A 20,305-nucleotide genomic window follows, 5' to 3' on the forward strand; every position below is an offset into this window, starting at 1 on the left:
GACAGGGATGGTATTCCTGCATTCATTCAGCATTAGCCCAGCGTGAACACTGAATTTCGATTATATTGCATGTCAAAGGGTGGCCTAGGACTGAATGCAATGTTGCTGGATGGGATTTAGGGAATTTACCTGGAAACTCACAGTTTCTCCCGCAATGTCGTGTCGTCCACCCTTCAGATGAGCTGTGGCCTTTTTCCCTCAGGCGAAGGAGACAAGCAGGCGGACGGGAACAGAGAAGCCCGCTCTGTCGTGTAAGCGCTCTCAACTATCAAAAGGCACCACGCTGCCCCGTGTGAGGCTCGAACTCACGACCTTCAGATTATGAGACTGACGCGCTGGCTAAATGCGCCAACGAGGCCGGCGGGATGACAGGTCTGAAATGCGAAGCGCTAGCGTGTCGGTGCCTGCCTGCAGGGCGTAGATCCAAAAGCTGCGTTCAGGTCGCAGTCTCCTCTGGAGGTGTGGGTTCGAATCCCACTTTTCCGACAGAACTGTCCTTTGTCCTTTGGCTTCGGATAACAGCTACAGTCTTCAGCGCTTGGCAGAACATGTGGAGCTATATTTCAATCGAATCAACATTTCGTTAGGGATTCAGACCACAAGCTGGGTGTAGCCGCAACGGGTCAGCTCCCACCACGTCAGCGTGTCAGGAAGGCCGAGCGGTCTAAGGCGCTGCGTTCAGGTCGCAGTCTCCCCTGGAGGCGTGGGTTCGAATCCCACTTCTGACAGACTTAAGTTTCGGCTACGGACAACAGCTACGGTCTTCAGCCGCAAGGCTGTAACTTTGCCTTGTGTCAGGGCATTAACTTTGCCAAAGCACCACATTTCAGTCGACGTCAGAATTAGTATAAAGTGGCAGTAACGCCGACGGGCGTTCCGTTAAACTTGAGAATTACTCCGTTTTATCGTTTGTGCGACGTCACTCCTTCCCCGATACCAAGTTGCAGGCACTTTTAAAGAATGCCTTGAAAGACTATGTCAAGTCGTAATAGAATCGAGTCAATATTTCCTTAAGATGAAGGCAACATTGCTTTAAGGTTCACGAAAGCTTGCCTTCCCATTAATAGGGAATTTCATTTCCAATGCCAGCATGATATTACCCTTAAGAAAACCTCACAAGAACACCGCCACATGTTACATGAATATGACAGGGATGGTATTCCTGCATTCATTCAGCATTAGCCCAGCGTGAACACTGAATTTCGATTATATTGCATGTCAAAGGGTGGCCTAGGACTGAATGCAATGTCGCTGGATGGGATTTAGGGAATTTACCTGGAATCTCACAGTTTCTCCCGCAATGTCGTGTCGTCCACCCTTCAGATGAGCTGTGGCCTTTTTCCCTCAGGCGAAGGAGACAAGCAGGCGGACGGGAACAGAGAAGCCCACTCTGTCGTGTAAGCGCTCTCAGCTATCAAAAGGCACCACGCTGCCCCGTGTGAGGCTCGAACTCACGACCTTCAGATTATGAGACTGACGCGCTGCCTAACTGCGCCAACGAGGCCGGCGGGATGACAGGTCTGAAATGGGAAGCGCTAGCGTGTCGGTGCCTGCCTGCAGGGCGTAGATCCAAAAGCTGCGTTCAGGTCGCAGTCTCCTCTGGAGGTGTGGGTTCGAATCCCACTTTTCCGACAGAATTGTCCTTTGTCCTTTGGCTTCGGATAACAGCTACAGTCTTCAGCGCTTGGCAGAACATGTGGAGCTATATTTGAATCGAATCAACATTTCGTTAGGGATTCAGACCACAAGCTGGGTGTAGCCGCAACGGGTCAGCTCCCACCACGCCAGCGTGTCAGGATGGCCGAGCGGTCTAAGGCGCTGCGTTCAGGTCGCAGTCTCCCCTGGAGGCGTGGGTTCGAATCCCACTTCTGACAGACTTAAGTTTCGGCTACGGACAACAGCTACAGTCTTCAGCCGCAAGGCTGTTACTTTGCCAACTTTGCCTTGTGTCAGGGCATTAACTTTGCCAAAGCACCACATTTCAGTCGACGTCAGAATTAGTATAAAGTGGCAGTAACGCCGACGGGCGTTCCGTTAAACTTGAGAATTACTCCGTTTTATCGTTTGTGCGACGTTACTCCTTCCCCGATACCAAGTTGCAGGCACTTTTAAAGAATGCCTTGAAAGACTATGTCAAGTCGTAATAGAATCGAGTCAATATTTCCTTAAGATGAAGGCAACATTGCTTTAAGGTTCACGAAAGCTTGCCTTCCCATTAATAGGGAATTTCATTTCCAATGCCAGCATGATATTACCCTTAAGAAAACCTCACAAGAACACCGCCACATGTTACATGAATACGACAGGGATGGTATTCCTGCATTCATTCAGCATTAGCCCAGCGTGAACACTGAATTTCGATTATATTGCATGTCAAAGGGTGGCCTAGGACTGAATCCAATGTCGCTGGTTGGGATTTAGGGAATTTACCTGGAAACTCACAGTTTCTCCCGCAATGTCGTGTCGTCCACCCTTCAGATGAGCTGTGGCCTTTTTCCCTCAGGCGAAGGAGACAAGCAGGCGGACGGGAACAGAGAAGCCGCTCTGTCGTGTAAGCGCTCTCAGCTATCAAAAGGCACCACGCTGCCCCGTGTGAGGCTCGAACTCACGACCTTCAGATTATGAGACTGACGCGCTGCCTAACTGCGCCAACGAGGCCGGCGGGATGACCTGTCTGAAATGCGAAGTGCTAGCGTGTCGGTGCCTGCCTGCAGGGCGTAGATCCAAAAGCTGCGTTCAGGTCGCAGTCTCCTCTGGAGGTGTGGGTTCGAATCCCACTTTTCCGACAGAACTGTCCTTTGTCCTTTGGCTTCGGATAACAGCTACAGTCTTCAGCGCTTGGCAGAACATGTGGAGCTATATTTGAATCGAATCAACATTTCGTTAGGGATTCAGACCACAAGCTGGGTGTAGCCGCAACGGGTCAGCTCCCACCCCGCAAGCGTGTCAGGATGGCAGAGCGGTCTAAGGCGCTGCGTTCAAGCTGGGGAACAATAGTCTGTCAAAGACAGGGAAGAAGGGAAGAAAAGGGGGAAAGAAGAAAAAGAGAAAGGGAAGAAGAAAGAGAAAAAATGATGAAAAGAAAGGGTGAAATGTGACGTTTAAACATAATACTTCATTAGAATGCGCGCTACGATACATTTTCCGGTTTCTTTGTGCGTGAAAATCGCGCATTTATATTACACTGTTTCCTATTGCAGGCGCTCACCAAGACCGGGGTTCGAATCCAGCTAAAGGCAACTTTTTGTATTGTTATTGTTATATTGTTAATTTAATTAAATAAATGCAATTTTTAAGGTTAATAAAGTGTACATATGTACAATTCTTTCATGAAAAATAAAGAATACCAATGGAACTGTGGTATTGTTGATGTTTTTGTTATTATTACTTATTTTGTATTTGTTGTATTAATACTGTTTATTCTGATTAAGCATATTATTATTATTATTCTTTGTTTAATTTATATTACTTATTCTGATTAGGAGTTTTGTATGTTACATTCATTCAAGACATTTACAAATCTGTTATTTGTAATGAAAAAAGATTATTAGTGATAATTAGAATAAAATAGTCATTAATATGCTGAAATATTTTGATTTACAATACAGTAATGAATATTAAATAAATACAATTATATTAACTATTAAATAAGTTTTCAAAGAATAATAAATGAAAAGGGAAATAAAATGAAAATAAAAGTAAAAATCAAAACGCAATCATTTCCCAGTTTGTTTTTATTTTGCAATTATTCCAACAATACAGTAATGAATATTACAGTTTTTTTCAATTGCTAACAAGTGTAGCTAACTGTATTTTCAGTTTTACATCTCTCACTGCTCCTGCTCCTCTCACTGCATCTCTCACTGCTCTTGCATCTCTCACTGCATCTCTCACTGCTCCTGCATCTCTCACTGCATCTCTCACTGCTCCTGCATCTCTCACTGCATCTCTCACTGCATCTCTCACTGCATCTCTCACTGCTCCTGCATCTCTCACTGCATCTCTCACTGCATCTCTCACTGCTCCTGCATCTCTCACTGCATCTCTCACTGCTCCTGCATCTCTCACTGCATCTCTCACTGCATCTCTCACTGCTCCTGCATCTCTCACTGCATCTCTCACTGCATTTCTCACTGCTCCTGCATCTCTCACTGCATCTCTCACTGCATCTCTCACTGCTCCTGCTCCTCTCACTGGGCCTGCTTTTCTCCCCGGGCCCCTTGCTCTTACTCTTCCTCATCCAGACATTACAGTATTTGTCTTTTTCTGTTTCTGTTTCCAAAAACATCACTCCTCAAAGTCCAGACTGGAATCAGCTGTGGTTGGCCCAGTTAACCCAACATAAATCAGCTGGGTGTCAATTATTCAATTGTTTATTGAGATATATTGATATTGTTTTTGAACTGATATCATTGCAGAAGCAGAGGTTTTTATACTGTATCTAAAGTTTGGAATATTGTTTTTGCTATTGTGGGATGTTGTGTGGTAACATTCGTAAATACTACCAAAATGATCCATAATTTTGTTGGGAGGTATAGCTTGTCTGTTAAGAAAATGTAAGCATTGTGAAAAGGTGTTCACTGACTGCATATTGGGTGAAAACGACATGAAATGTGTGAATGGTATGGCCACAAAAGACCGATGCTGTGCTAATTTTGTTTAAAGTTTTGAAAATGTGACAACTGGTTGGACAAACGCTTGTTAGCGACTGAAAAAAACTGTAAATAAATAAAATTAAAAATAAAAAAGTATTCAAAGAACAATAAATGAAAAGGGAAATAAAATGAAAATAAAAGTAAAAAACAAAAAGCAATCATTTCCCAGTTTGTTTTTATTTTGCAATTATTCCAACAATACAATAATGAATATTAAATAAATAAAATTAAATATTAAATAAGTTTTTAAACAACAATAAATGAAAAGGTAAATTAAATGAAAATAAAAGTAAAAAACAAAAAGCAATAACTTCCCAGTTTGTTTTTATTTTGCAATTATTCCAACAATACTGTAATGAATATTACATAAATAAAATTAAATATTAAATACGTTTTCAAACAACAATAAATGCAAAGGCAAATAAAATGAAAATAAAAGTAAAAAACAAAAAGCAATCATTTGCCAATTTGTTTTTATTTTGCAATTGTGCCAACAGAATGGTAATGAATATTAAATAAATAAAATTAAATATTAAATAAGTATTCAAAGAACAATAAATTAAAAGGGAAATAAAATTACAAATATTAAGAAACCAATAAATAAGTTAAATGAAAAGTTAAGTTCTCAAAAACAAGAAATAAAAAGTTTAATAAAATATTAAATAATAGTTAAAAAAAACTATAAAAAGTTGAAAACACAATTTTTTTTTTTACACAAATATTAACAATAGTGAACTCTTTTCCCTATATACACCACATACACACAAATATGTACGTTATTTGGGAAGGGTTTTCCGCATTTCCTCCAGCCACTGTTCTTTTGTAACAGTTTCAGTCTGTGGGCAGTACACCCTGCCCCTGTACTGGCTATGCCCCGTTGCACTTGTTTTAAATTGCCCACACTTCTTACAAGTGTTTGCTTCTACAGTTCTCCTGTAGGGTCTCTTGGGCATGGTTTGCGGACTGGCAGTTGGTGCAGCAGGTTGTGAACTGGTACCCTGCACAACTGTAGGCTGAATTATTGGCATCCCCTGGACCAATGGGATTCCCTGAACCATCGGCATACCCTGGACCATCGCCATTCCCTGGACCATTGGCAGTCTTTGGACCACTTGCAGACCCTGTAGCACTGGCACACCCTGAAGCATTGGCACTCCCTGAAAACTTGGTCCTGTTGATACGACTATGTTGGGTACCATCTGCACTGATACTCCAGGTGCTGATGGCGTAACTGACACAGGACTCTGTGCTGGTGCCTTGGGTCTGAGAGGGGGTCGTCCAAAAGAAGTCTGCCTCTGCTTTGCCTGACCTGCTGTGCTCTCTGGTAGCTTGTACTGGTGCTGCTCCGCTGGTTTTTCTGTCTCAGTCCGTAGACGTTTGGCAGCCTGGAGAGGCTCCTGAGCTTCAGGGAGGGGCTGAGGCAACTGAATGCCCTGAAGCAGCACAGACAGCTCCTGCTTTTTCTGTCTGTTGTTGTGCCACTGAATCAGTGTGTTCTGGTTAACCTCCACCAGCTGCAGTGATGTTCCTCCCATCACCAAGCTGTTGCCCAGTACAAGCTGCCTTATCCTTCTGTAGTCTTGAAGGATCAGAGACCATCTTGACAGTGCTCCCTTGCCTTTTCTTTTGGGGCTTGGGTGAGCAGTGCAAAGCCTGATGAAGATGGTCTCCACCAGGCGGCAACAGTCAGGCCATTGTGCAGGTGCGCTGCTTGCACCCAGCACACATCTGGTGGTGCTCTCTACTCCAGGGGTTTGAGTGGGCCTCTTAGGTACTCTGAAGCGTCCACTCAGCAGTCTCTTCTGATGTCGAGCTGCATACACCACCCGTTGCTTGTCCTGGTCATCCAGGTTCTGCCAAAGTGCAATTATGGTGTTGGCTTCCTGGTTGGTCAGGCTGAGGGCTGTGTGACCACGGAGATCCACCAGATATTCTGCCAATCTGTCCACATGTTGATAACCAGGGACATTTTGGCTGTCAACGGCCTATTAAAAAACACCAAAACGTGGTACAATTATTACATTATCATATTTGTTTGATGTACAATTCCATAACAGATTATTATAATTTTTATCAGTGTGAAGCTGCTTTGGCACATTCTTTATAGTATAAAGCACAATGGAAAGAAAGCTGACTTGACTTGATGTGTATTTGCTGCTTACTAATGACTTTGATTCTTTTAAATGTTGTTTCATCTTGCACTTACCATCTCTTCATCATCTTCCTGACCAGCATCCTCTGGCTCTGAGGGAAGAGGTGAAACAGATGTTTCAGATGGGACAGGTGAGACAGCAGTCCCTGAGGGTCCAGGTGATGTGGGAGACTGTGAGAGGCCTTGTGTGGGGTCAGGGACTGGTGAAGGGGATGGAGAGCCCAGTACAGAAGTACCACTAAGTGTCAGTGTGGAAGAGGGTGGTGACAAGTCAGCCTCCAGATCAGTAATGGTCTGATCCTCGCTGATGTCACAGAAGCCCTCATCTTCATCTCGCTCCTCCACACTGAGGTCTTCAATGAGCTCTGCGTTCTGCTCGGAGTCTGGATTCATGTCCTGCAGTGCCTGACCTGTCTGCTGAAACAGATACTGGACTCCAATGAGCTCACCTGAAATAAAAATAATAAACAAACAGGAATTAAATACAATGTTGAATCATTGAGGAGGAAAAAACATATGCAAAAACACATAATGCAATACAATACAAATGATAATTGAGAGACGTACAAATAAATATTCCTCAAATACCTATTGTATCATATCCGATACTTACATGCAACATGATTTTCTTAATGCCTTTTTTGATGAAAAGTATAAACTATCAATAAAGTTTGGATAATGTCGATAATTTAGAAGCCTTAGAAATTTGCATATCAATCATGACAGTAGACTTTGTAGAGTTAAATACATAGACTGAGATTACACAGAAATTCTAAGTTCATTAACAATAACAATTTTTCTTACCGGTGTAGCATGCAGGGGAACAAAATGTTGGAACCACTTTCTTGCCAAACAGCTTTTCATAGTTGCTGTTCACACAGTGAACAAGTTCTCCTGTGTAGCTGCATAAAGCTGATGGTTCTGCTGACAATGAAGCAGACTCCCTGTCCTGGTTCCACCGGTGTAGTCCCTCCAACAGATAAATCTGAAAGTTCAGACTGTTTGCACTGGTCCCTGTAAATGGACACAACAGTGTTAAGGTGAGTGTTAAAGAAACACACAAAGACATGTAATGCTTTTTATATATATATGCACAGTGAGTGTGACAGAGACATACCTGGGATGAAACGGTTCAGTTGTAGGTGAAAGGACTCGAGAGAAGTGGAGCCTCTGGCACATCTGTATGTCTTTAGAAGCACACCTCCCTTGGTCAAGCTCCCTGTCTCTATATAGAGCACAACACCAGGGGGGTCTTGGATGCACTTAACATGCTTCTTCTGGACACTCCAGATGTGCTCCATCCTTTTTTGGTCCAGGAGAGGAACACCCAGGGAGTCATTGCCCTTGCTGCTCAGGAGCTCTGTAAACAGCCGTTCAAGGAGAAGGATGGTAGTCTCCTCTCCACGGGTCCTCCTCCGGCAATGTAGAGCCAGCTCATCCCTGGTAAGATGCTTGTTGACATCTTCATCTGCCAGCGAAGGCCAACCCTGGGACATCAACAGAGCTCTCTTTGCTTTGCGAAGCACAGAGAGATCAGCCGCATCCCATTCAAAGATGCACGCTGATAGCCGTGACATGAAGATGGGGTACAGCTGATGGGCATCAGTTGTACACCCCAAGGCAATCCTGCGCATAAAATGCCAGATGTCCAAGCGTATCATGAGATCTGGCCAACCTCTGAATCTGTTTTTCAGCTTGGTCTCGCCCACCTCGGTGCAGCACCCACAGTCCACGTACAACACAGCAGGTGGATCCACACCAGCCTGTTGGTATCTTTTCACCAGACCGTCTACCATCATATCCAGTCCTGCTCCTTCCTGGGCTGTCAGCACACTTATGAGCACCTGACCAAACTCATTGCCAACAGAGGTAAGCCAGAGTCCCGTTCCCCTCGCTGTCCCAGCCAGCTTCTTGGTTATCTGTGATAAGACATGATATGAAACATGCTGAAAATGCAATCAAACATCACACCATGTAAAATACAGATATAGTGCTGTGTTGTGTGTATAAACAACAGCATTAATAAACAAAAATCCACAACTAACCTTTTTAGTAGAATCCATCTTCAAGACAAAGCCATAGGTGGATGTTATCTTTGCATGGATTTCATCCAGCCTTGTTAGGATGTCTTGGCTGTACACGGTGAGTAGCCACTTGCAGCTTGGCACCACTGTAGGCTGTGGGGGTTCCTGGAATTTTACTGGCAACACTCCGGGTCGATTTAGGAAGTCAACACACTGGGTGGTGTATCGGGCCAGACGCTGGAGCCACTCCTCGCTGTGGTTTTCATGCAGCTGCTTTATCACTCGCGTGGGGCTGTTGCCTAAGCTACGCTCACGCAGTAGCCGGATGACCCGCATATCACAGGCATACCTTAGAAAAAGCAAAATGCACACATTCATATATTTTACTTATTTGATTTGTAAAGTATTTGCATATGTATGTGATGATGGCCTAACAACAGGATGCAGAATGAAAGTGTGCTTACTTCCGCGTGAGGATGACCCGAAACTCAGAGCGATGACCCAGATCTAGCTGTTGCAGGACTGTCTGACTCCAGGACACATGCGAGGCTCTACACTTGGTACAGATGAGGGTTTCTGTGACCATGCTGTACATTCTGTCGATGTCCAGAACCTGCCGTGCCCTTTTGTGCAGACCACCTCCTGTCAGCTGATGCTGTCCGCAGGCAGGATTGGGACAGAGAATCTTGACCCTCCACAGCTTGTACGGCATCCACAGCAGAAGTGCATGACAAAAGAATCTGTCTGGAGCTGGAGCCTGATTGTAGGTAAGTGCTGGCTGTGGTGGGTATTACCAGAGCTGGAGGTCATCACGGAGCTCTGGCTTTCCCTTGGACCCCATTTTAAAAAGCCTTTTGCCAATCCACTTGTGATCTTCTGGTGGCAAGGTCTCTGACCACAAACGAGGAAGTGGAACTGCAGATGGAGCTTGCAATAATGTCCCAGAAGGAACCGTCTGTAAAGGAAAAAAGACAAACCATTTAGTCAAGTAAGGTTATTGATTTAATAAGCATTTTATTTAGGCATGGCTACTTTTACATAAAATGATCATTACAATTATTGTTTTCTTTTAAATACCTTTTGTATTACAATGATTATTATGACAATGAAACTGATAACTTTATATTACCCATTGCTGTCTTCCAAAAAAAGGAATGAAACATAAAATATTCTGAAATCTTGCTTGATATATAAAAAGAATACATTTTACAAACAATCTATCTTTATTTTGACACATGAATGTTAACATCTATAAATTGTTTATCATTAGTAAATTAGGATTAAGTCAGCTCAATTGACATTATTACCATAGTTTCATTGTTGTTGTTTTTCCAGCTTGAATGTGTTTTAAGAAACTACTGGTTAAAAAGTCAGGTAACACTTTATTTTAAGGTGTCCTTGTGACACATGTTACATGTACTTACTATTATAATAACAATTATTTATGCATAAGTACATGCAAGTAACCCTAAAACAAACCCTAATCCTAACATATAGTAAGAACATATAGGAAACTATATTATATTACTCGGTACTTAAATGTATAATTACACTGTAACAAAGACACTTTAAAATAAAGGGTTACACTTTATTTTAAGGTATCCTTGTTACAGTGTAATTACACATTTAAGTACTAAGTAATATAAATTAACTACATGTATTTACTATAGGGTTAGAGTTTGATTTAGGGTCACTTGCATGTAATTAATTGTTATTATAATAGTAAATGCATGTAACGTGTAACAAGGACACCTTGTGTAACCAAAAGTCATATTCAAAAATTCAGGACATGTGAGCCTTTTCACATCTCTAGACATACTTTAAGTGAAAAAAACAAAATAAATAAATTTATTTCCAAAGTGTTGGGATTTTTTTCACCTAGCTGGTGACAGCTGATTAATTGACATTTTTAGACCAACAGAATATGAATCTACTTACTGAGACAATACTGCATGGCTCCGCGGCACTGGTCACATCTGCAGTGGCTTTGTGGACAGGGGCTGGAATGTGAGGATCTTGTGTCTGTACAATCATGAAGTGAAATATAATAGATTTTTTTAATACACAACATTACAGCAACTTAAATGCACACATAAATATATACATATATGTAATTTATTTCTGTCGTGGCAAGAGCATATTTTCAGCATTATTCTAGTCTTAAGTGTTACATGATCCTTCAAAAATATTTTTAATGAAAATAAACATTTATTCCTATTAGTTGAAAATGCTTCACATAAATGGTTACAAGAGAGACCAACTTTAGATAATTGATAGATGTGACCATAGATCGAAAAGATATTGGAAAAGATTTCTTACATTATTTGATGGAAATGATGGAAAGATTTAAAGTTTTTTTTGGTTAATTTAAAGAAGGATGTGTTTCTGGGAAAGTGGAGGAAATGGGTTGAATATGTATAAATGTCACGGATTGGCCAGGCTCTAACACCAGTCACACCCAGCGATCACAATCACCCGAGTTCTGATGAGTATCACCTGCACCTAATCACCTGCCCACCTATTTATGCACACACCGCACTTCAGTCATCGTCCGGGCACGTTAACTCTACACGGACTCATTGTGTCTCTCGCCTTCGAAGCCACAATCCATACTTACCTGAAAGCACTTACCTGTCTCTCTTGTGTTCTAGTCTTGTGCTCCCTGTGTCTCCAGTCCAGTCTGCGGTGTGTGTCCATCCTAGTCTCGTCCAGATCCACCTCCTGCAAAAGAAAGAACGGATTACTCATCTGCTGTACTGCTTATCACTCTACACCGTGCATCCGTTACTCACCTCTCTGGATCAGCCTTTATCCTCACTGTTTTTGCTCTGCTGCAATCTAATAAACATCTTGAATTGTACTTACCTGTCCCGTGTGTCTGTGTGCATAACAGATGCCCGGACCTAAACAACAGACAGCATGAGCACAACGGATCCATTCCAAGAGTTGGTAGATTCTCTCATGAGGGCTCTCCAGCGATCTCAAGTCACAACCACACCAGTGTAGAGAATGTCATTAGCTCAAAGAATTTAAGATGATCAATATATGTGTGTATATGCATGAGACTGTTTCTCTCATCACATATACACTGCAAAACTCCACCAGGTCTTCCGACCAATGTATAGGATGAAATGAGTTATTTAAAACATACATTTCAGTCAGGGAAAGTAGTTTAACTCACAGGAAATTGTGTATAATAATCGTCATTAAATATACGCAATTTCCAGTTTCTGATCAGTAAAAGTAATGATGATATCGGCTTGTTTCTTTGTCCAGCAAATTACTCAGCGATACTCATTACTCTGACGTTGGCCGTCGTCACGGCAACGTTTTTCTTTACGAATCAGAACGGAGTTAAAACAATTTGAACACAATAGGGCTTTAAGGTAGCAATATGAGATCGACACAGTTTAAGTGACTGTTGTAATGTAAGCGTTCAGCACAGAGAATCATTATATGTGAATATATGGTTGTTTATTAAACTCAACTATTTACAAACGATCGCACATAGACAAACATACATAAAACACAAATAGACAGAGAACGCGTGAGAGAGAGAGAGTAAGAGAGAGAGTGAGAGAGAGAGACAGAAAGTGAGTTGCATTGGACAGGTATGAAACTGTTCTGAACAACCTGAAATCGTTTTTATAAACGCCTTAAACGCAGCTATCTACGTTAGAAAGGACAGATACTTGCAAGCTCTTGTTATTGTGCATTGGTTCCGTATGTGTTCAGTTCAGAGAGTCCTTTTCAGTTCCTTGAGTGTCCTTGGAGACCGCATGGCTTCGAAGAAGGGTTTGTAGGCCTCATGATTGCAGGGTGAGCACCCCCCCCCCCCATGGATCTGGGGGAGGCGCGGGTGACGTGTTTTCAGTCCAAGAGAAGAGAGAAGAGAAGAGAGAAGGCGGAACTGTGGGAGAGCCCTTTAAAGACTTGAAGAATGACGCCCCCCCAGCCTGGGTTTGACAAATGAGAGAGGCTGAAATTCCAAGCGGGAGGTTTGGATAGAAAGGGGGCTTTTTTATGACCCTTTTCCTGAGAGCATGTGGGTACTCATTCATATCTACTAGGGATTCATGCAACTGTAATATGTTGCATGTGTATTGACATATAATATGCATCATCCTTTAGGCCATCAAAATACGAATTCAGAGATACCAAACATGACCATGTGGTTACACCGCACAACACATCCATCCATATCTATAATAACACATGCATAAAAACATTACACCAAAAGACAAGATACACAAACCACAATGAAATACACACTGACTTGGGGATTGGTGTGTTCATTCATAGGAAGGTTTGTTAAAGAATTAATGAACGAAGTCAGTTACTATTGCAGTCTGTTTAGGAGAGAGTTGGTTGGGGAAGTTGCGATTCACATTCTTTTGCGTCGTAAAGTTTTTATGGTCTGGCAGAGGGGTCCTGGTCACTATAGCAACCGGGGCCTTGTGGGCCATGTGAGACTTGCCGGAGCCTACAGTTGGGGACTAAGAAAAGGGAGTGTGTGATTTTTTTCCTACTTATAATGAACAATTGTGTGTTTGATTGGTCCAGACCCTACATATCCCCTCTTTCGAACGTTGTTGTCCGTCCAACAGACAACAGCGGGCGACGTCAAAGGTGCGGAACAGTCAGACATGCACCCTGCACTCACGGCTGGAAGAGAGAGGTGGCTCTCTGGAGGTTGGAGCTTCAAGGAGTGGCTGTGGTGCCGTGGTCGATGTTATCAGGTGTGAAAATGTAGACGGTGGCAAGGTATGGGTCCTCGAACTCGTGCAGCAGGTGTCGAGGCACTGTCACTTGTCATCCTGACCCAAGTTGGTCTGTGTCAGGTGGTTGTTATCTCGAATCTGTGGTCCCTGCAGTCTGGAATCGCTGGTTGGACTCTGACTTGTGAGAGGGCGGGTAGTTCCAGTGTTCGCAGAGAACTGTCATAAAGATTTTGTAGTGTAAAGAAAGTTTCAGACGGACCCGGTTAGGGTTTAATAGGTCAGCTAGCGATGTAACCTACAGCTCATTGTTTCGGGGCATGGCTTGCAAGTGGAGTGTCTTCTATGATCAATATCTTAGCTTTGGATGCTAAGATTTGTGTGATTCTGGGAGTTTTTCTTTTAAGGGCGTAAGCCGAGATTTAATAAATGACTTAAGATGGTTCTTATGGTCAAAGTATTTCTCAGAATCTCCTGATGGCTCGCCTCAGGCTAGATCTCTTAAAAAGTAAAGGAAAGGAGGGAAAGGAAGGATGACAGCTTTCCTATTCAAATAATGCTTGTTACCAATGTGCATGACTATCGTTATGCCCTTGTAATCATTTAGATTACTCATGTAGGAGGGTCATAGTACTTGGTGCACTCGTTGAGAACAAGCAGAATCACAAATGAAAAGTTTCTCTGGTTCCTTACAGCTCTATGGAGATATGAAACCACACTCGAACGAAAGGGATTAGCGTAACTACATCAAACAGATAGAAATAAATAAGTGAATAGCTGACCGCTAAGTTATTAACACCACAGGGTGATCTGGAATCAGAATACTCAATAGCAATCTGGATCGACCATTAAGTTTGCTTTGATCATCATACCAAAGTGGCTCACTGCTGCTGCGTGTTCAAGACCACATCATGGGTGTTTCCTTCCTTAAGGTTTTTAGCCAACGTGCTATTGAGTAGTTCCCAACATGAAATATCTCCAAAAGGAAAATTCTCCTCTAACTGAACAGTTAACATGTAATTAAATATTTAAATTTAACTAAGTAACTGCAAATTTAGTTGAACCAGGAGGGGATACACCTAAAATAGTGAAGGCGAAAGTGGCTGAGGAGACCTCAAAGTAAGGGAAAAACAAAAGTTTAAGAAATCAGGAGCCAGAAATATGGTTAAATGACACTGGGTTGGATCACTTTGCACTGCATGCCCACGAGCTGTAGTTAAGGGCTTCGAATGAATGATGCTAACTGCTAGCTACTGACGTCATTAGCTAACTTAGGGTTGCAAGGTATCGTCAGCTTAAATGGCACAGGTGATTTGCTTACAGTCTGTTGTCATGCCATTTGTGCTCTCTGGAGGCAGTGTTCCTGTGACAAGTCATTGTTGTGGAAATATGCATCAGTGTCCATTCAAATTGCTTGTAGCAAGTGTCTGTAGGTTTCAAGAGGGCCGTGCATAGTCTGTTGACATGTAAGGCTTAGATGTCCATTTAAGATTTCCTTTCAGGCAGCCAAATCCAAAATCTGTTAATGGAGACTCTTGCTTCCCTTGAGCACATGTTTTCATGTTGTGAGTCTTAGGCTGACTAGGAATCTTTATAGGAGGGTCTTGCGCTGAAGCCATACCGGGGTGCCTTCTGGTGCCAACTTTATCCTCTGGGTTTGTAGATCACAGTCAGTGGGGTCTTAAGAACCTTTCTGAGCAGGCCTTGTGTGTGTTTGTTAAAGGCTTTCTGTGCCAGGTGACACAGTTGTTAAAGGCATTGAGTGGAGGCAGGCCAGCATGCCTAAATGGTGACTTGCAATAGGTTGGAGGTTTTGGATGAAAAGGCTCTTGAAGTAAGCCCTTGCAAGCTCCGAAGTAAGCTCATTGAGGTCTATGACAGTAAGCAAAGGGAGTTTCATTATAGCCCTGTTGAGTGGCTAGGTCAGCGTTCAGTCCATGTTCAGACTCCGAGTCTGAGAATTACTTAATGATAGCTTGTCTTAGCTGCTGGTAGTCTGATTGAATGGGTCCTGGGTGTCGAGCCAGGAAGCGTTGGACCTCTGGGCTAGAGGTGACCCAGAGCAGACGGAGTCTATCTTGGTGATTCACACTGGTCCAAGACCACAGGTGAAAGTCAAATGTCTCCCAGGTAGGCATGGACATCGTTGTCTCCTACAAGTTCTGGTGTGAATGCAGGGATGTCTGTGTCCATTCGATTGAGATCATGTCACTTCATGTGCTGTTTCAGGACTCACCTGAATGAGTCCTTTTCCTTCTGACACTGCAGAAGTTTTCAGGAAGTCGACTTGTGTCGAGCAGAGGGTTTTGCCCCTTCCCCTCTTGTATCTGTGTACCGGGATAAGGGGGTCTGCACTGCCGGCTGTGTGATGTGTAGCAGGGTGTATGTTATTTGTCTAGTCCATCTGCAGTCCGTAGGACTTTTCCAAGTCCTTCTGGACCGTGTTGAGCTCCTCGTTAAGGTTGCAGAATTGCTGAGTTAAGGTTTGGACTTCAGCTCTGGCTGCATGCAGGAGGCCTTCTACGGCCTTGGCTCTTGTGACTCTCTTATTAAGTTCTGTGTGCACTGTTTTAACAGTGACTTTGTGTGGAACAGTTCTCTGTTTAAATCTTGTCTGGTGGCATTTTCAAGCTGCTCCCTGTGTCTGGCAGCTGTTAAAGCCTTCGTAAAGACTGGTGATTTCCTTCCATTACTCTGTCAGGTTCCTTGCGTCTGTCGGTTCCTTCTCTTTTCCAGCGAGTGTCGGTTCCCTTTGGAACTCTGTGACTTGCAGGTTCAGTTCATTTACCTCCTGTCTGAGACCCTTGAGGCTGTGGGCCAAGGAGATGATGATGCTGGTCAGCTCCTGCTTGTCCAGGCTGGATGTGAGGCGACCATGTTGCAGTCCCGCTGTTCCTTTCTCTGCCGTTGCAGGCTGTTGGCTGCTTTAGGCTAAAGGATGTCCCTCACAGCACTCTGCTGAGTCTCCAGTTGGTCCTGGTGGTTGGCAGGGCTGGATGTCTGAGACACGCTGGTTAACTTGTGGAGACACGAGAGAGAGAGGCAGAAGGCAAATGCAAGTACAAACACAAAACAGAGGTGGTAAGCTATCTTTATGGTGATTGGCTCTGTAGGCCAGGTAAGGTGTGGATAGCTGTCGTTGGGGAGCTAGTGAGATTGGACCCTGAGATTCTGTGCAGGTGAGCACAAAGGGAGTGGTTTGAGTAACTTTAAAACAGGATGAAAGCAAGGGTCAGCTACTGACCATGCTGTACATGTGGTCACATTTTTACTCAATGCACTGATGGTTCTCAGGTTGGGTCACTAGGAAGGTATTGAATAAAACAAACCGAAATAAAATCGTAAAGAGACAGTGGGAGAAAGAAGGGCTTTCCTTATTTAGTTTAAGTCTGAGATATGACCTAGCAGTTGTCACTCGATCAGAGGAATGCTGCAGGAGTGTCATTAAACCTAGGGGCTGTTAGCTCGGCTAGCAGAGACACATCAAACATCTATGTAAGGAGGGGTATAGAGAGGGACAGGAATTAGTCTGCCAATAACCTGCTTGGTTCGTTAAGGGGGCAGCAGTTTCTGGAACTGCTATAATCCTATACCGGGACAGAGATGATGATGGTCGGACAAACTTAACTAAGGTGAAAGCTTAATGAAAGTGTCCTAATAGCTTTAGGGAACACAAGAGAGAAGTGAATAAATTGATTTAATCAAATTTCTAATTTAATTTAAATCATCTTAGCTGAATTTGTTACATTCAAGCTAAATAAAGGTTAGTAAATTAAACCAAATAAAAGAGAGGCAGAATGAAGTCAAAATAAACATAACATGGTCAAAACCAAAGTATGTGAAGAGGGGCTACCCTGACTGATCCTACATAGAGGGTGACAGCCAAGCAGGAAATGAATCCAAGAGAAAGGGGGAGCTAAATTGTTTAAACTAGTGATGGGGTCTTTGAGCATACTTTGTAGAGGTTTGGGCCCTCAGTCAATTCCTTATTTCTCGAATCCATGATTCGGAGTGCATGGTGATTTCAGTAAACGAGGCTTCTTACACCATGGCTTTTCAAATTGAATTGAAATTTCAGCCGTTCGATGCTAGGTCTCATGAACCAATGTCTAAGATTTATATTCAATCTTGGATCAACTCTATATATTGTACACATTTAGTGACACATTTAAAGGCAGGAGGCATACTTTAAAGTCTCATATTGGTCTGATTGGCAAAGCTTTCATTCGTTTACTGAAATATAACTCATTAAAAGACCCTTATTTTTTTAAAGTATTAGGGATCGTTGATCACCTTTAATTAATTACACCTTCAATAAATCATTGTTTATTGGTTTGGTAGGGTGTTTCATTGAGTTACATTTTCACTACAGTTTCCCTGTCTTGACCAGCAGGGGTTTCCAGCACTGGGCGTTTCGCAACAGTGAATCATTTGTGGCACAAATGAATTGTTCGATTCAAACCTCAAGCAGCTTTGCCTCTCCCATCACTAGTTAAAATCAAAGTCCCTTAGTCTAAAATGTTCCAAAGTCTGTATTCTTTGGGTTAAATGTTACACTCCACACTCACACGTGTCTAAGTGTTAGCTGAGTGCTAACAGCTATCAGTTGAGGTGGAGGGCTTTAACTTGCATGCGTTTAGGGCTGCTACAGAGCTAGCTTTAGCTATACGCGGTTGTTAGTTTACCCTAAGGTCTGTGAATTGGGTGGTGCCGTTATCAGATTAACCCAGAAGTGTCTGCTCACATTTCCGGGGTCATGTGTTGCTAAGAGACCAATGCAAGCTCACAACACCGCCCAAGGAGAGCAGTGATTGGTCCGTGCTGTGAGCAAGCACAGGAACTCATATGTGGTCAGATGAGGTGTGCTCAGTCATGACGTCACATGCAACTCTTTCACAAATCAAAAAAAAAAAAAACATGTTCGCTTCACAGACAGTGGTGAATTATTAGTCAGCTACACTAGAATAACAACATTTATTTGACGTAAATGTTTCACATGAGCGGATCGATGTGAATACACTGATACATAATACATAATTAGGCCTTAAAGGAGAACTCCGGTGTGATTTTGACCTAAAGTGTATTGAATCATGATACCGAGTGTGAACGTACCTTGCATATCTCATCTCGTCTTGTCCACTGCTGTCCGAAATCTGGGGTCAGTTAGCCGATGCTCACAACAGCTTGTCAATGAAAGTCAATCGGGCATCGAAGGAGCCATGTAAATAAATCACTGTTTTACGCCATTTACGAGGCACAAAGTAGCTCCACACTTCATTGGTAGACTTCCAAGGGCCCTGACATTTAAAACGAGACATTGAGAACTCATAAAAAGCACCGGTAGTTTATTTACAAGTAGATTTATACAGACAGTAACTGCAAGAAGTTTAGCGCCCGCCGCCATCTTAAATGTAGTCACGATAAGTCGAGTGTCGAGCACCAAGGAAACTACAACCTGATACGTTGATAAGCTGATAAATTCCTTGGTGCTCGACACTCGACTTATCGTGACTACATTTAAGATGGCGGCGGGCGCTAAACTTCTTGCAGTTACTGTCTGTATAAATCTACTTGTAAATAAACTACCGGTGCTTTTTATGAGTTCTCAATGTCTCGTTTTAAATGTCAGGGCCCTTGGAAGTCTACCAATGAAGTGTGGAGCTACTTTGTGCCTCGTAAATGGCGTAAAACAGTGATTTATTTACATAGCTCCTTCGATGCCCGATTGACTTTCATTGACAAGCTGTTGTGAGCATCGGCTAACTGACCCCAGATTTCGGACAGCAGTGGACAAGACGAGATGAGATATGCAAGGTACGTTTACACTCGGTATCATGATTCAATACACTTTAGGTCAAAATCACACCGGAGTTCTCCTTTAAATCAGTGAAATGAGAGGCATTGCTCAGATCACCATATTGACCCCCCCTTTTGTTCCTGAAAAGCTGGGAGCTGTAGCGATGTTTGGTTATCAGGAACAAATGTGAAGATGTTGTCAGCTAGATGCAGAATGTGTGAGACATCACTGAGTTGTTTTTGGCTTAGTGCCTCAGTGTGGTCGGACAGTGCAAGGTTAGGTGTCAGCATTGCTTGTGAGCAGTGGAGGCTGCTTTAGCAGAGCTATTTTGTAGGTGGAGCCAGTGTGCATGGGTTTGATGCAGGCGGCGTAGCAGCGTGAGGTGTTTGCTTGTGGCTTAGAAGCGATGCTTGGGGTGGGTGGGTGGGTTTTTTTTTTTTTTGTTGTTGAAAACCTTAGGGTGCCACAAAATACCTCAGTTTTTTTACTGGGCCTTTCACTGTTTTTCCACGGATGAGCATGTAATGTTCATATTGTGATGGCAATGCTTGTCTGGAATAGGTGTTGATGCTCAGCTGGCTTCTGGTTTGCTCTGAGTGGTGATGTTTGAAACTGAGCTTAGCCTACTTTGAGTCTATGCAGGTTAGTAATTTTCAGAGGGAGTTCTTGCGACTTGCTGTGACAGAAGGGTTGATCCGATTGCCTTCACTCTTGCTGTGATGTCAGGTGGCCCGGCTTAAGGTGTCGCAGTGGGACAGGCTTGTCGTTTTCCACTAGGTACCTGCTCTGGGCGTGTCTTGCCTCGCTCTTGGGTCTATGAGCACATGGGTTTGTGTGCGTGGGATCGTTGGTCTGCAGGCATTGACAGTTATAAACATCACACGTTGGTGGCAGGTCTCTGTGATTGTCACATCGCTGGATGGCTTGTGCAGCGCCGCTGTTGACATCTGGGTGCTGGG

At 43.2% G+C, this 20,305-nt stretch overlaps 5 non-coding genes across 5 annotated transcripts; 2 read left to right on the forward strand and 3 right to left on the reverse strand.

Moving 5' to 3' along the window:
- Positions 1-284: 284 nt before the first annotated feature.
- trnam-cau (transfer RNA methionine (anticodon CAU)) lies at positions 285-358 on the reverse strand. Its single transcript has one exon. It is a non-coding gene; the product is annotated as a tRNA-Met (tRNA).
- A 287-nt stretch (positions 359-645) lies between these two features.
- On the forward strand, positions 646-728 carry trnal-cag (transfer RNA leucine (anticodon CAG)). Its single transcript has one exon. It is a non-coding gene; the product is annotated as a tRNA-Leu (tRNA).
- Positions 729-1,430: 702 nt separating this feature from the next.
- On the reverse strand, positions 1,431-1,504 carry trnam-cau (transfer RNA methionine (anticodon CAU)). The gene has a single exon. It is a non-coding gene; the product is annotated as a tRNA-Met (tRNA).
- A 287-nt stretch (positions 1,505-1,791) lies between these two features.
- trnal-cag (transfer RNA leucine (anticodon CAG)) lies at positions 1,792-1,874 on the forward strand. The gene has a single exon. It is a non-coding gene; the product is annotated as a tRNA-Leu (tRNA).
- A 710-nt stretch (positions 1,875-2,584) lies between these two features.
- On the reverse strand, positions 2,585-2,658 carry trnam-cau (transfer RNA methionine (anticodon CAU)). Its single transcript has one exon. It is a non-coding gene; the product is annotated as a tRNA-Met (tRNA).
- Between the last annotated feature and the right edge of the window lie 17,647 nt (positions 2,659-20,305).

The sequence above is a fragment of the Garra rufa genome, chromosome 2, assembly GCF_049309525.1.
Source record: "Garra rufa chromosome 2, GarRuf1.0, whole genome shotgun sequence".
NCBI classification, from domain to species: Eukaryota; Metazoa; Chordata; class Actinopteri; order Cypriniformes; family Cyprinidae; genus Garra; species Garra rufa.